Source organism: Bombus bifarius, unplaced genomic scaffold (genome assembly GCF_011952205.1).
Source record: "Bombus bifarius isolate JDL3187 unplaced genomic scaffold, Bbif_JDL3187 scf7180000007970, whole genome shotgun sequence".
NCBI classification, from domain to species: domain Eukaryota; kingdom Metazoa; phylum Arthropoda; class Insecta; order Hymenoptera; family Apidae; genus Bombus; species Bombus bifarius.
In genome coordinates this window covers 3,043,778-3,057,735 of record NW_022884356.1, presented here as the reverse complement: position 1 = coordinate 3,057,735, position 13,958 = coordinate 3,043,778, and the positions used below count along the sequence as shown (strand labels likewise).

Genomic DNA, 13,958 nt, shown 5'->3' with positions numbered 1-13,958 from the left:
CGACAAACGTCTTTAAAAAAGACACAAAAATAATACGGAAAATTTCAGCGAAAAATTATATTCAGAGTGTCGACCACAAACCGTAGCTACCCCCAATCGTATGCTCGGAACCGATAATCTCTACTGAACTTGCGAAGCGACATCGGGACAAATTTTCGAATGAAAACGATTCCTCGCGAGACTCCAAGCCAGCCCCGTATCACGAAGAAAGAAATACAGATTCGAGAGGAGAGTAAGAAAGAGACACGAAAGACTGAGACGTGGCAGCAAACTGTGGAAGAAGAAAAGAGGCGAAGGATGAAGGAGACAGTCCGGTTGCCGGACTACCTCTTCTTCCCCATAAATACGGATTTAGTCGCGCGGTTTACGAGCGAAAACGTGTCGAGCTTCGCGAGGCTGGCCGCGCCTAAATTATTAAAGTCGTAAACGATCGAAATCGTCGTTAAGCGGCGCGCGAAGAAACCCATCGGACCTGCCTCCGCGTCTCCACGACGACGACGATCATTTTTCCCGAGCGGCGTTTCATTGTTGGACCACGGCTAAGCGGAGCTCTGTTGGTCGCGTTGCACCGTCCACGACAATAAACGGGCTTACTCTTGAGCGAATACGCGCGACCAGCCGAGCCTACTCTTCTCGCGACCATGGTGACGTCCGAACCGAGCATAGATCAGACTGCAGGGTTATTGGCACCGGTAATCTCGAATGGCGCGAGTAATATCGCTCGATGAGTTGTTAACGCGAGGCGTTACGCGAATAAAATATTCCGCGTCGAGATCGCCGTCAGATTTATCGCCAACGCGTTCCACGCGCGGTTCGCCCACCAGAATTTCGACCCCGCGCGGATTCTCATCGTTCGCGCGTTCTGATTAGACACTGCGAATGTTTATTATATATACGTTTAAAAAATTACTTTTTCCCCCCAAAATAATTTATTTTTTTGGGAATACGATCGAGTAAATGAAATTTCACCTGCTAGATGGGTCGCATTAACGAACATGTTTTCTTTTCCTCTTTCATCCAATAGCTAGATTCTACTTTTCTATTCTAATTTTTTCTTATCAGGGGCATTTTTCATTCGACCGTGTTCCTTCGGGAAGTATGTAGTTATTGCGATTCAAATAATTCGCGCGTTTTATTTGCACGCAACTCGAATTCATACGAGTAAGTAAATCGCAGATGCTGAAATGCCGCGTGTTTCGCGTTAAATATTCGTCATAAATAATTAAACGCTGTTATCAGGAAATAGCATTTCCTTACGATTTCGAACATCCAGCGATAAAATAGGACGAATCGTAGAAATTTACAGTCGTTTATAGCATCATAAATTCTATCCGCTTTGGCTGGGTCTTTGATAGATATTTTAAGCAGAATGCCGCGATAAACACGTTTACTTCGCGGAAAATGCAACGAACGCTATTAAATCTACTGTAATTATTTTTCTATTTTTCGGCCGTGTTCTACTTCTTTCTCTCTCTATTTTCGCACTATTGATTCGGAACTATGGGTAGAAAATATTCGATTAATAATAATCTATCGGTTCTCTCGTTGTTACTTTAAAATATCTTTCGGAATTTATTTAAAAACGGAGCTGTTTAAAGTAGGATCTTTAGAAATCGGAGTTTATCAAATCTAGAATAATTAAGAAACGGTAATCTTTATTCGATATTCTCTAATATATTCCTATATCAGACTTTCATTATATAATTAATTAGTTGGTGACGATAGGATATTATGGTTTGGAAATAAAATATCTTGCTTGTATCTATACATTTCGTTTCAAATATATAAAATCGTTCCTCTCAATATACTCTTTTACCTTCTTTTCAAACGATTTGACGAAATTTTTATCTCACGAAAAATCGTTTCGTCTGTCAACGAAGCGTCTTAAAAAATAAAGTATGCAAATGATCGACAATAAATAATGAACGTACGAATACTTACCATTAATTATCTTTACAACATATGCTTCGTTAATGATCTTATACGCAATTAATAATCCATGTTTTCTGCATTGCACAATATTGCTAGTTGCCTTCTGTCGCCTTATTTAGTTCATTAATTTCCGACTGAAAGGAAACGGGTGCATCGTTTCTCAGAAATAAATATCCTCGTACAGTGTCGCCGTAATGAAAGCAATTTCGTACAATCTCGTACGTAATTCCGTGTAATTTTCTGGCTTGTAATATTTTTGTCCTTTTTCCGTGGAATTTAGAGCACCGTTTATGGAAATTAAGAGGATTAAGGTTGCCACTGTACAACAGTTAATGATCTCTACAGGTACTCGCGTTTCTTGTCCACCGATAAGATTTTAATCGCGTCGATCCTCTAGTAGGTAACGAGCAAAACGTTCGTTCGAAGCTTCTTCTACTAATTAACATCGTGCCGCGTATAATTTTCTCGCGCCATTCTGCTCGCTTTGAAACACTGACTGTATCAAAATAGCAGGTACAACGCTTAATTAATCGGTGGAATTCGTGAAAAAGCAGGCAGAAGCATTTGTAAATATAGGTTCGAGAACTGGTCGTTTAGCAATATTTCTTCAAATTTATTTCATCAGAGGCTTCTCCGGATTAACTTCTGCTTACGAAATGTGATTCAAATGTAAATTCTTCATTCTGGTTCGAAATATTAAATTAACTCTTATTAATGGTATATATGATATAAATAATAGCGATATCAATGGTTACAAATAAAATATCCATTTTCAGAAAGCCTCTATTTCAAAATTTCCTATCATTGTTAAACGTTAAATGTCAATTTAAATTAAATGAAATTCGTGTTGGTTAAATAATTTGCAAGAAGATGTATGTGTAATTAATGTATAATAATAGGAATTATTCGTTTCTATGGAATATTATTCGTGTAAATTAATAAAATAAAATTCTAACTGAAATAATAACTGAACAAGTGTGTGAAAGGCAGCTTTAGCAGCATTATTTAATTTACTCAATTCTGTACCAGAACAAAATCGTATTCTTGGTAATAAAAATATTTCGTTATCTCGATTTTTTAAATACCGGTTGTCAAGCACGAGCAAATCGCGGAAGAACCGACTTAGTGTTGGTAATGTTAAAACCTCCGTGTACAATGTTATTAGCCAAACGTAGGCAGTACACTTAATATATTCTGTCTATCTGATCGAAACGCTTTAATTGCGAGGTGATTATCTGCCATTATCGAGTGACTAACGCCGGTTTTGTTGCTTAAAACACCAATTTACGTAATCAAGCTGAAGTCGAACGTTCATTAGAGACGGAAGTCAATAATGACGTAAAAGAAACGCGCAAATTTAGACAGGACAAGCATAATTATCGTTTTAATGAACCGTATGGTACAGAGAAAAAAGTTTTCGTGGAAGAAGATCAAAATGTCGAACCATGAACTTAACAAAAAATTAACGGCAGAGAAGATGAGAATTTCACTGTAACGTATTTGTTCATTATTACAATATGCGCGCGATACTGATTTTGATATAAGAATTCGAAGTAAAAATCATGAAATTTAAAAAAAAAATATAGAAAATAATAATTCGTGCAATCCACACGCGTAAAACTTTATGCGACACATTTAAGTTTCGCATAAAAGTCGTCTGTTAATAAATACATGAATCACGTACAATACCTTAAATTAAAAGGCAGAGAATAGCGATCATGTTACCAACATTGTCTTGTAAAACTTCATACTTTTTTTTTAAATTGGTCGGTAATCACATAGCTAGCTAACGAGTTTGAAAAGTCTGCAAGGAGTAGAGTTAATTAGTTCGACTTACGAGATTCTTGTTTAGTATATCTAGGTAGGGAAAATCCAACCAGGAGTGAACGTGTCAATAATCGATTTACTATTTAGTTATATGGAAATATTTGCAACAGAGCGGTATAATTTATATGTTAAACGATGTTATTCGTATCTTTAATGCGATGGAAATAAGATCTGAATTTAAAGTACGTAGTTTAAACAACTAACGCTTTTCATGAAACAACGATTTATCGAAGACGCGTGTTCGTAAAAAGGATATCGTTTTTGGAAAGGAGAAAAAAGAAACGCGAATTCGACATGGATAAATGATATTGAAACGAACAAAATACGTGTCTATACGTGGGAAACGAGCAAACTGATTGTTAAATCGAGGATCACAAAGTGTTCGCAGTCACGGGGTCAGAATTTGATGAAGCACATTGATCACTCATCGGACGAACACTCATTTGACCACTTTTATTTCGGATGATCGCGCGAATGACCTATGTGAAACTAATCCATCATCCGTTTGTATTAGCGATCAATCACGTCAAATGGCACGGTTTTGAAAGTTTGCACTGAAACCTGGATAAAATGTTCGCCGATGATAACGATCTTATACCGGCGAAATAAATCTTTCGATTAATGTAGCTTAATTGCGGTAAACGAGAATGTCGGTATAGAAATCTTGTATCACATTGATTTGTTAGAAGAATTTTTTCATGCAAAGTTGTTTATTTTTTTCCCCGGCGAGCCATTCATTTTCATTTGTCAATCACGTTAAACGATTAACGTTCGTAACTATCAATAACCGAGGCGTTAACCCACGTTCATTCGAAATTGTTTATCAAAATCCAAAGATCACAATATACCCACTAACGAAATTGACACTTAATCATTTCCTCAGCTGCTTTCCTTCATTCGCTGCTATCGCACACTACAACTGTACATGTAGGCACTCAAACATCGATCGAAAGTAATTTTATCTCTCGACAGCGTTTCTCGTTTTATAATTCACAGACATTTATTAATTTTCCAATTAACGATTATCTTTCCAGAACCTTTGATTACGATCGAACGCTATATTATTTACATATGAGAGTAAAACATGCTGAATTTTCAAAGTCGCAAACAAAATTATTTTAATCGCGCGAAAATAAAAACTGACGACGACATCGATTAAAAGACGCGAGAGTAACCTTGCGAGAACGTATTGAACGAAAAAAAGAGAACAGACAGGCGCAAGAATGCTTAAAATCACGCGAGAAAGATGTGGTGAGTTTTTAAGAAGAAGTCCATTATGTATATTATATTTTAATCGTTATTAATGTAGAATTATCATATAAATTATACTTATCATGCAAATCGTTGCGGAAAGCGGAAATTGAATTTTTATCGTGAATCGTGTTACTGACAAATTAGTTATGGTTTAACGTTTTACGCGTTCGACATCCGCGTCATGGCTGTCAATGAAATTCGTCACGCTCTTGTAAACAGCTTATGCAGTGTCTCTTATTCGTAAAGTTCGCGTCTGTATCTCGAAGATGCGGCGTCGTGTTATTCCGTTAGAGAAATCGTCAATCAATCGAATAGAGTAGTCTGTCCTCTTTGTTGCAGATGATATACTTATATAGATTACTATCATTATACGCAATGAAATCTTATGTAGTACAAGTAGGTATTTGGATTTTCGCATTATTGTGCGATGCAGTGACGTGTAATTTGCGCTTTTTTCATCTTATCTCAAACAACCATATCCTATTGACGATAAGAATAAAATATACAAGAAATTTGTTAAATATAGAACAAATAAATAAATCTAAGAACGCAACGAGGTTGGAAAGTATGTATGTAAATATTAAAAGAAACTTCAATAGGATTATTGTTCGTTTAAAGATGTTTGATCATTATTTAATAGCCTTAAAAGGCACCGTTTTTCGTTCACTTACCTTATTACCTATAGTCGCTAAAAACTTGAATGAGCGGATCGCATCGGATAATCAACCAAACATTCTAGTTTTCATTAATTTAGATCGCTTATCGTGGACTATTTTTGTGCCTTATGCACATTACGAACGATTAAAAGTATATAACGTTCTGGCTAACGAATAAAATTTAATCGAGTGAAACCTCGTTTGATCCAATCAGTCAGTTGATTGTAAATTTACTTTATCTTGCTACCAGGTCTATTTTTTCGAATGAAAAACAGTTCGATTATACAAAATACCCTGGGATCTTATAATAAAATCTTGATAAATTAAGCAAATCCCTAAAGCCATTATATTTGCCATTTTTGATTCACAAATTATATCGATCATAAATATGATTATATCGACATAAATAAATATAATTCAATTTCAATATCACATTAAAAATCTGCTAGAAATATTTTCAATACATAATATCGGCATCAGGCCAAGTTCATAATTATTCGAAGCAAGCAACGAGCGATCTTCGGTTCTCAATCTCGATATAAAACAGCAAAAAGCAGGAAAAGTAACGTTTTAACTGTTCCTATAACAAACGATCCATTCGCTGATAAAAAGCAAGAGAAACGAAGAGACGTGGGAATTAATAAAAAGCGGCGCGCCGATACCGCGGTTTAATCATTCATCGGTCGTATCGATCCTGCTGGAAAGCAGAAGTTTATGGATTTTCCCGCGCGAGCACACTGCAGGTCTCCAGCACGTCTGAGATTAGAACCGTTTCTGGGAACGTTGCGTGGCTGGATTCACGTCGATCCTCCTTGTTACGTATTGAAGATAGGTGGCACGCACTAGGTGGTTGACTACAAAGAAGCGAAATCGATTTGCAATTGAAATCCCGCGCGTCGTGTAAGTACGTGGCCGCGGGTCATCCGATTACTATACGCCAGTGTATACGGTCGTTTCTCTGAACCTGGATAGCTTCGATAACGGACCAAGTAAAGATGATGAAGAGGAACCACACGAGATCGAGAGTCGTTCGACTGCATTGCGAGTGATCGTGAAACCTACCAGGTTGCTGACCCTGAACAGGGATATCTATGAAATCAAAGTGATCGATGCGATATGATCTTAGTTTTATTCTATTTTTTATCATCGTGAATTTTTAAACTCCTTTGACGAGACACTAAACAGTTTTATTTCTTTCGTCTCTTATTTTATATTATATCGAGTTTTTCAGATCTACTGTATTTTACGGTCATTTGGTAAATAAAATAATAATTTGTAGTTTAATTATAAGCATGATCTACTTTCCTATAGGCTATCTTAATCTTTTATTTTTTCTTCGTTTAATTTTTTATTCTCCAACGATTTGACGTTTCGAGGTTCGATGGTAGCGATGGAAAACGTATAATGATCAGGAACTTGTTGAACTTTTTAGGAAACACACCTATAATATCATCTTTTGTACGGTGCTTAATATTATAACTGGAATTATGTAATTGTTATCGTTATATACTTGTATGATCCTAATGACTGCTTGCATCATTCCACGAACCTAGAATTCTTGCTCAAGTATATTTAGGTTGAGAATTCAGAGTAAAGCATTAATATTTATGAGAATGGAAATTTCAGTTTTTCTTGTTCGATTATTTGCGAGAGCATAGAAATGCAAGGGAAGAATACCTTCGAATTGAACAAAGATATAATTGCTTACATTAGAATTTCCACGAAAATCCGCCATAGCGAATCAAACTCATTTTCTAAGTAATTTCTGTTGAAAACAAAGAAAGATATCCTTTTAACGGAATCCTATCGATGCTGGGGAGAGAAAAAGCGTCCGGTAAAAAATGGAAACAGAGTTCGTGTAAAGGCTCTCTCTAATTTCTCCTACACGCACTTAGTCTTCGAAAACAGACACGTTGATCCCCGAATTAAGAGACTCGAGGGGCTGAGCACGGGAAAGTTTGGCTTGGAAGCGTCGAAGAAAAGTCTCTTCGCCTTTTTCTTGCCGCGTCCCTGCCTTTTTGTACGAATCAACGTGGTTCTTTAATTGCTTTTTGTTGCGCTAATCGATCGCTAGACATTTCAGTTTCTCGTTCTTGCTGAAACGGCCGAATCTCGAGATGCATGTCCATTGTTGCGTCAAAATATTTCGATCGATAACGATTAATTCGTTTTTGATCATTTTTCTGAATCGACGAGCAATAACTTTTTTAACGATCAACTTTTACTTAAGGTCTTTCGATTTTGCAGTTTTTTCTATCCACAATTTAACTTAATAAATTACATTTACTTACGTTTTTAATTACAATCTCGTAGATGACAATTTTTTGCACGTCAACTTTATAATCATCGTATTATAGATTATCGCGACAAAAATCTTATTTCCCTCGTTCAAGGTCGAAGGATTCGATAGAAATTCGAATAGCAAGCATCCCTCGTCGAAAGAACTTCTCCTAATTGTATTCGTCCGCTAAAAAGACCTTAATACGCGTGCAAAACCTAATTTCATGGAAGTTCGACTTTTTCTTCGTTTTCATCCGCCAGCAGCGTCCATGCCTGTGGATAACGTTCCAAACAATGAAGGGAACGATCATCCTTTTAAGGGTTCCAACGTTTGAGTACAACATCCCCTATGCATTTTTGATCCCCTTTTTCTCGTCTTCTTTTTCCATATAGTTTTCTATGACTAACTCGTTCCCTTCAACGATATTTCCCTATCGATTGATCTTCTTTCGTGGTTCTGCTTCATCCCCTTTGACTAAGCTATAGTCTTCGTTCCTTTCATAGGATCCTTTACTTCGATAAATTTTCCTATCTTCTCTATCCGTTTCATCATCGGGCCACGACCCCAATTTCACTCTTAATATTGTCTTATACAACTTCCTCAAATAAATTTCCTACTTTTTAGAATACAATATAATTAGAGTACAATAGAAGAAACATTAGTCTATTTTTTATCCCCATTTCTACATCATCGTACACTACACATTTGAATATCTAGTCATATATATTCCGTACGTTATTGACCAAACATTTGAAACTGCCATGCGTTTCATAAAATTATTTTCAATCAATAACGAAATTAATCGAAGATTCATAGATACAACTAACAATGAGAAGACTTATAAATTCTCGACTAATGGTGTGTATCTTTTCATATTATAAATAATCATTCGCACGCTAGATATGATATTCTCAAGACACCATCCAACAACCCTTTCCTATCTGCGAATTCTCCGAACCGAACAAACCTCTGGTTTTCCAAATATTCTCTGATAAACCTGGAAACGACGAAGAACCTTTCACAGCTCGATCTCGAGCATCTCGGGACCTATACATCTTTGGATCGAAAAGGCCGAGGTCACGAGGAACACGAGGACGATTACAAAAGCGGGCCGGCAGGTGGTGGGGCCCAGATTCGTCCCCACGTATCGGCAAGAATATCGAGTGTCGACCTTCCGGAGGGCTCTGCGAACCGTTCGAACCGTTTTCGATCGGTTCGATCGGGCCCCCATCGTGCCTCTTTCTTACAATGTTTCTCACGTGATCCACAGACAAAAGCCGACGAATTCCAGCGTGAAAATCCGCGCCGCTACCGGGTCCACGGTGTCTCGTGACAAAGAAGGCGAGCACGGGCTCCTAGAGGAGGCTGGCAACTCCGCTATGAAATCAGTTACGAAATCACGGGGTCCCATTCGAGCCGAAGCACGAGTACTCTCTCTGCTCCTCTTTGTTCCACTAGTTTTCCTCGACATCCCCCTCGCGTTTTATCCCGCCACGGAGTCGATCATTAATTTATAACGAACCAGCACCGCCTGTTATTATTCCATAGTTACACGATCGCGTGATTACACGCGTAAAGCGATTGAATCGACGAGTTGAAATTGTGAACGGTGCAAGTGTCACGTATTTTCGACAGGGGTAAAAAAACTGGATCGCTGATAAATTTGAAGCTTGTAACTTTTACCGCTTCGATGCTATCGACTTTTATCCTTTACTATTTTTATAAATTGAAAGGAGAATGAAGGATAAAACACGTGTTTCGGATTAGTTTCGTTGAATAACAAAGGAGCTGCTAACACTCTGTGGGTGATATTGTGATTCAATATCGTAAATCATTGGAGCAGATATTAAACTAATCCCTAGAATGGGAATTAGAACCGATAAACTATAAATTAGCTTATGTTATAAGAAATCGTAGAGTAACGGGAAAATAGCTTTCACCGACATATGGCCCTACCAATGAAAAATCATATCGATCAGAATCGAGCAACTTGAAATTATAACGCGACAACGAGCATCGAAGCGTGTGTCAATGAAACAGTATGGTGGGCGATTAACAGATTCGATCGGTGTGCAAACATGGCCCAGGTCAAGCCACGAGACTATCGATTGGCCCTTCCCGGAAGGCAGGGGCCGTCGTGTAATCCGACTGCCGCAGCCGTCTTGAAATGGAATTATTTCGACATCGGTTTCGATCGTCTACCCTCGACAGGGCTATCGTCCTCGTCGTGAACGTCTCGTTTGTTGTCTACTCAAGGAACCGCTCTATACGTGCGCGATCCGTGATATCGTAACGATCGATGGACAACGATGTTGTATAAATTCTTGGAAGGATGTACATAATTGAATCTCGTGTGTGCGATACAGCAAGAAGACATCGAAGAGCATAGAGGAAAGAGATGTTAGAGATGTTAGTGATGTTGGAAACTATAGAGGGTAGAAGGATAAGGGATGTTTGTAGAATAACTGAACGACAGGAGAAAAGTCTCACTAGCAACGAAGTTTTTATTTTCGAAAAGCTGTGGAAACAATTTAAAATTTATTGATAAGACCTACGTACTTAACATTCAGCATATAGTTTGTTCTCTCTGATCCCTTCTCTTTGTCTTACTCTGAACTTAAAAATTGTCTGATTTAAAAACAATATCACGTTGAATTAAATTTTAAATTTCGTTTCTATCGAGAAAAAAAAATCTTCCAATTGTTGCTTAAACATACCGTGTCCAGTGTTAGGCTTTGACTGGTGGAAGAACAATCCCTTCTTGAAACGTACGCATCGAAACTCAGTCAACTTGGTGGAAAATGGCAAGCGAGCGAAGCAACGATTGACCACGAAGGGTAGTCATAACCAAGTAACCGGGTTACGTACTCGGTTCTTCGACGAATCGGTTTAGAACGTCTAAAACCGTCCACGACTGTTGGCCGAGGTTCGCTTAGTCGACGAGAACGAAACGTTGTTCCCTGTATCGGACCTGAGATCAGGGTAATTAAGTGCTGACCGCACGGTAATTCCATTATCGCTGCCATCGTTGTCCAGCAGACTCGGGAAATCCGATTAACCGCGGCCGAGTCTCGACGTCGCACATCACCGCGGCTCCGCTGAATTTAGAAGATTTGTAAATGCGTTCGCTGCTCTTTGCGGTATTCTCCACGAGTAAGCTACCTAGTCGAGATGATTTCACGTGATGGAGTGTAATACGGTCTGATATTTTTGAAATTAGTATCATTGTCTTGCTAGAAATAGTTTATTAATGTCAAGCTTAACGCGAATATTTATTTCTATATTGACTTATTCCTAATTAATATCTATTTCTATATTTCTTTTTCTGACGAAAATATCATAAAATCGTTCCGACTCTTCAGTTTTATGTTCGTTATTCCTCCTATTGATAGATTTGCTTAACAAGATAGCATTTTATTAAAAGTTCGAAGACACTTTCTCTTATTTTTAGAACAAGCTGAGGTTGTGTCAATTTCGAAACGAACGCTTGATATATCACAGAACAAGATTTCACACTTTAAATCCTTCTTACTTCTTTCTAGACGAAACAAAATCTATGTAATCATTTGTATAGTATGAAAATTATCTCTTAAATTTGTAACTCGTGACATGTACAAGTCACTTATTGATTAGCGTGAATAGTTAATGTTGAAAAAGTTGCATCAGCTAGAAATTACAATCCTCGTAACGTGTATTGCTGTTTCACCTAAAAAACGAGGTTTCATCGGTTATTCGGACAAATCAATTTCCGATAAAAGCGAACAGCAGAATGCTCGGTCGTCGCAATTAAAAGATAGCCTCGATTATATACCATTTCCGACGTCCATTTGCGTTACTTTATCGAACGTCGACAGGAATCGTTCGAACATCGCCATTGTTACATCGTACTCGATCGTTCTTTCTAATGGTACATTTCGATGCGTCTATTAATTCAGCTTGCATGCACAAAGCGATCCAGAAACAAATAGTTTAAAGTTCTAAAGACGTAGAGTGCGGACGAATAAAAATTCCTATAGGTAGAACTTGAAAGTTTAAACTGTGCAACTCGTCTACGCCATTTGCATTACAAATTGCGATACATACATTTTGCATTGAGTTAAATAAACGGACAAAGGATAGGAGGTAGAAGGATACTTGGCCACGAAGTGCGCACGAAGTTGAAGATTTATACGGCACTGCTCACCTAAGAACTGGTTTACAATTGAAAATTAAATTAGAAATTTCTTCGAAGGACACGATGGAGAAATAAAACGTATAATATTCTCTGAAACTCAAATCTGTGTAACGAAAGTTGACGATGGTCAAAAGCGACCATTCTCAACTTTTTCTTTCCTGCTTATTCCTATAACTGTTTTAAATTTGACTTATAACAGTTATGGTTTCCAGTTAGAATCCTATAGGTGTAATAAAAGATATCGATCTTTTATTTTTCATCGGATGTTAGGAAGCGATATAATTTTTCAAAAGACCCAAGTTTAACGTTAATCTACTATAAGGTCTACTTATTAAAACCTTAATAAGAGCTCGTTCTTCTGTCCATTATTTGATACCGTCAAGCAGCAGAATTCACTAAATAAAATAACTGCTCTACATCCTGTTCAAGATTAATCGAGGGACCTGTATTAATTAAGCTCTTTTACTTACTGTGAAGAATAATCCCTTAAATTGTTAGAGCTCCTCTTTTAAATCACCCTATGTATAGCTGAATACGTTCCGAGAAACTGGGCCTGCGTGTAATCCGCGCTCGTCGCGACACCGTTTAATTGCAATAATTACGATAATTACCGAGTTCCGAGCATGCCGGCGTAGCAGGCCTCGTATTCGGTCACCGTTATGTATCCCGTCACGACACGATAACAGCGATTCGTTGCTGGCGTTTTCGTTTCGTGTCATCGAGACGGCTCGCGTGAAACCCTGAATTGATAAACAAGAAGATAGGATTCCTCGTCGATTCGGGCAAATATGACTCGAGGATTTTCATTGCTACGAAACCGACGTTTAAATTGAATATTTTTACCCCTTGCATTGCTTTAGGGTAGTATTCTCGTTTATTAATATTTCTTTGTTTTCAGCTTTATACTCGTTTCGATTTTTTATCGCGCGTCGACTGTGAGAATTATTCCGGGAAAAGAAATATTATGACGGAAGGTGTAAAAGCGTGAAACACCTGAAAAAATGTACTAAATCGAATTCTTCCAATTGTTTCATTCAGAAAAAGACATATTTTGTGGAATCTTTTTACGATCGATATTTCCAAGTAGGGGGGAGCAGAAGAGCAGCTTTATCGGAATGAGAAGTTTCTAAGTAAGTTTCTTCCGAAAGAAACATCGTCTGGTCAATGTAAAACCGGCTGTATAGCGAAACAAACTCGCCCCTTCGTCAATACAGCTCGCTTCGAAATAGAATTGCTCGCGCTTACTTGGAATCGTTCGTACACACTGTTACGGGAAACAACTTCAAAAATGTTTAAAAAACCGAAAAAGAAAAACATAATGAGAAGACACTAAATGGAACACTTTTATGCTGTACTTTTATGTTGTATGTGTTATACGAAACGTTTTGAAATTTCGTTAACACTGCAATAAGGCACGACAGCCAGGATTTTATCGGTACAATCTGAAACCAATCTGAAAGTATATTTTCTTATTTTAGATTTCCGATTTATGGAAACGAACAGACCTGTCCATGTTTTACGAGCTCTACTGATCCGAATCAGGAAAAGTCGTAATCGTTAACGCGAGGCGCTGATTCGATTTGCATAAAATCAGCTGAGAAAGAATCGTAAGAGAGCCAGTGTATAGGGAGGACGAACATAAAACTCGCCCTATGGAATATTTCGTTCGCACGGTTTCATTTCAATTAACGTTCCCTCGTCCCATGGGGTTTGGTATCGTCTTGTATATATGTATATATATATAGACGCACAGGCACACATACAGTTCTAGTCAGTCTATTTCGATGTCTCACCGATAATTGCGACGCGGTAACTCGAACGAGTTAGCGGCTCC

The 13,958-nt window shown here is 37.8% G+C and overlaps 1 protein-coding gene across 2 annotated transcripts in view; it reads left to right on the top strand.

Moving 5' to 3' along the window:
- LOC117214410 (zinc finger homeobox protein 4-like) overlaps window positions 1-13,958 on the top strand; it is a 290,596-nt gene that overhangs the window by 87,175 nt on the left and 189,463 nt on the right. The window lies entirely within an intron of this gene.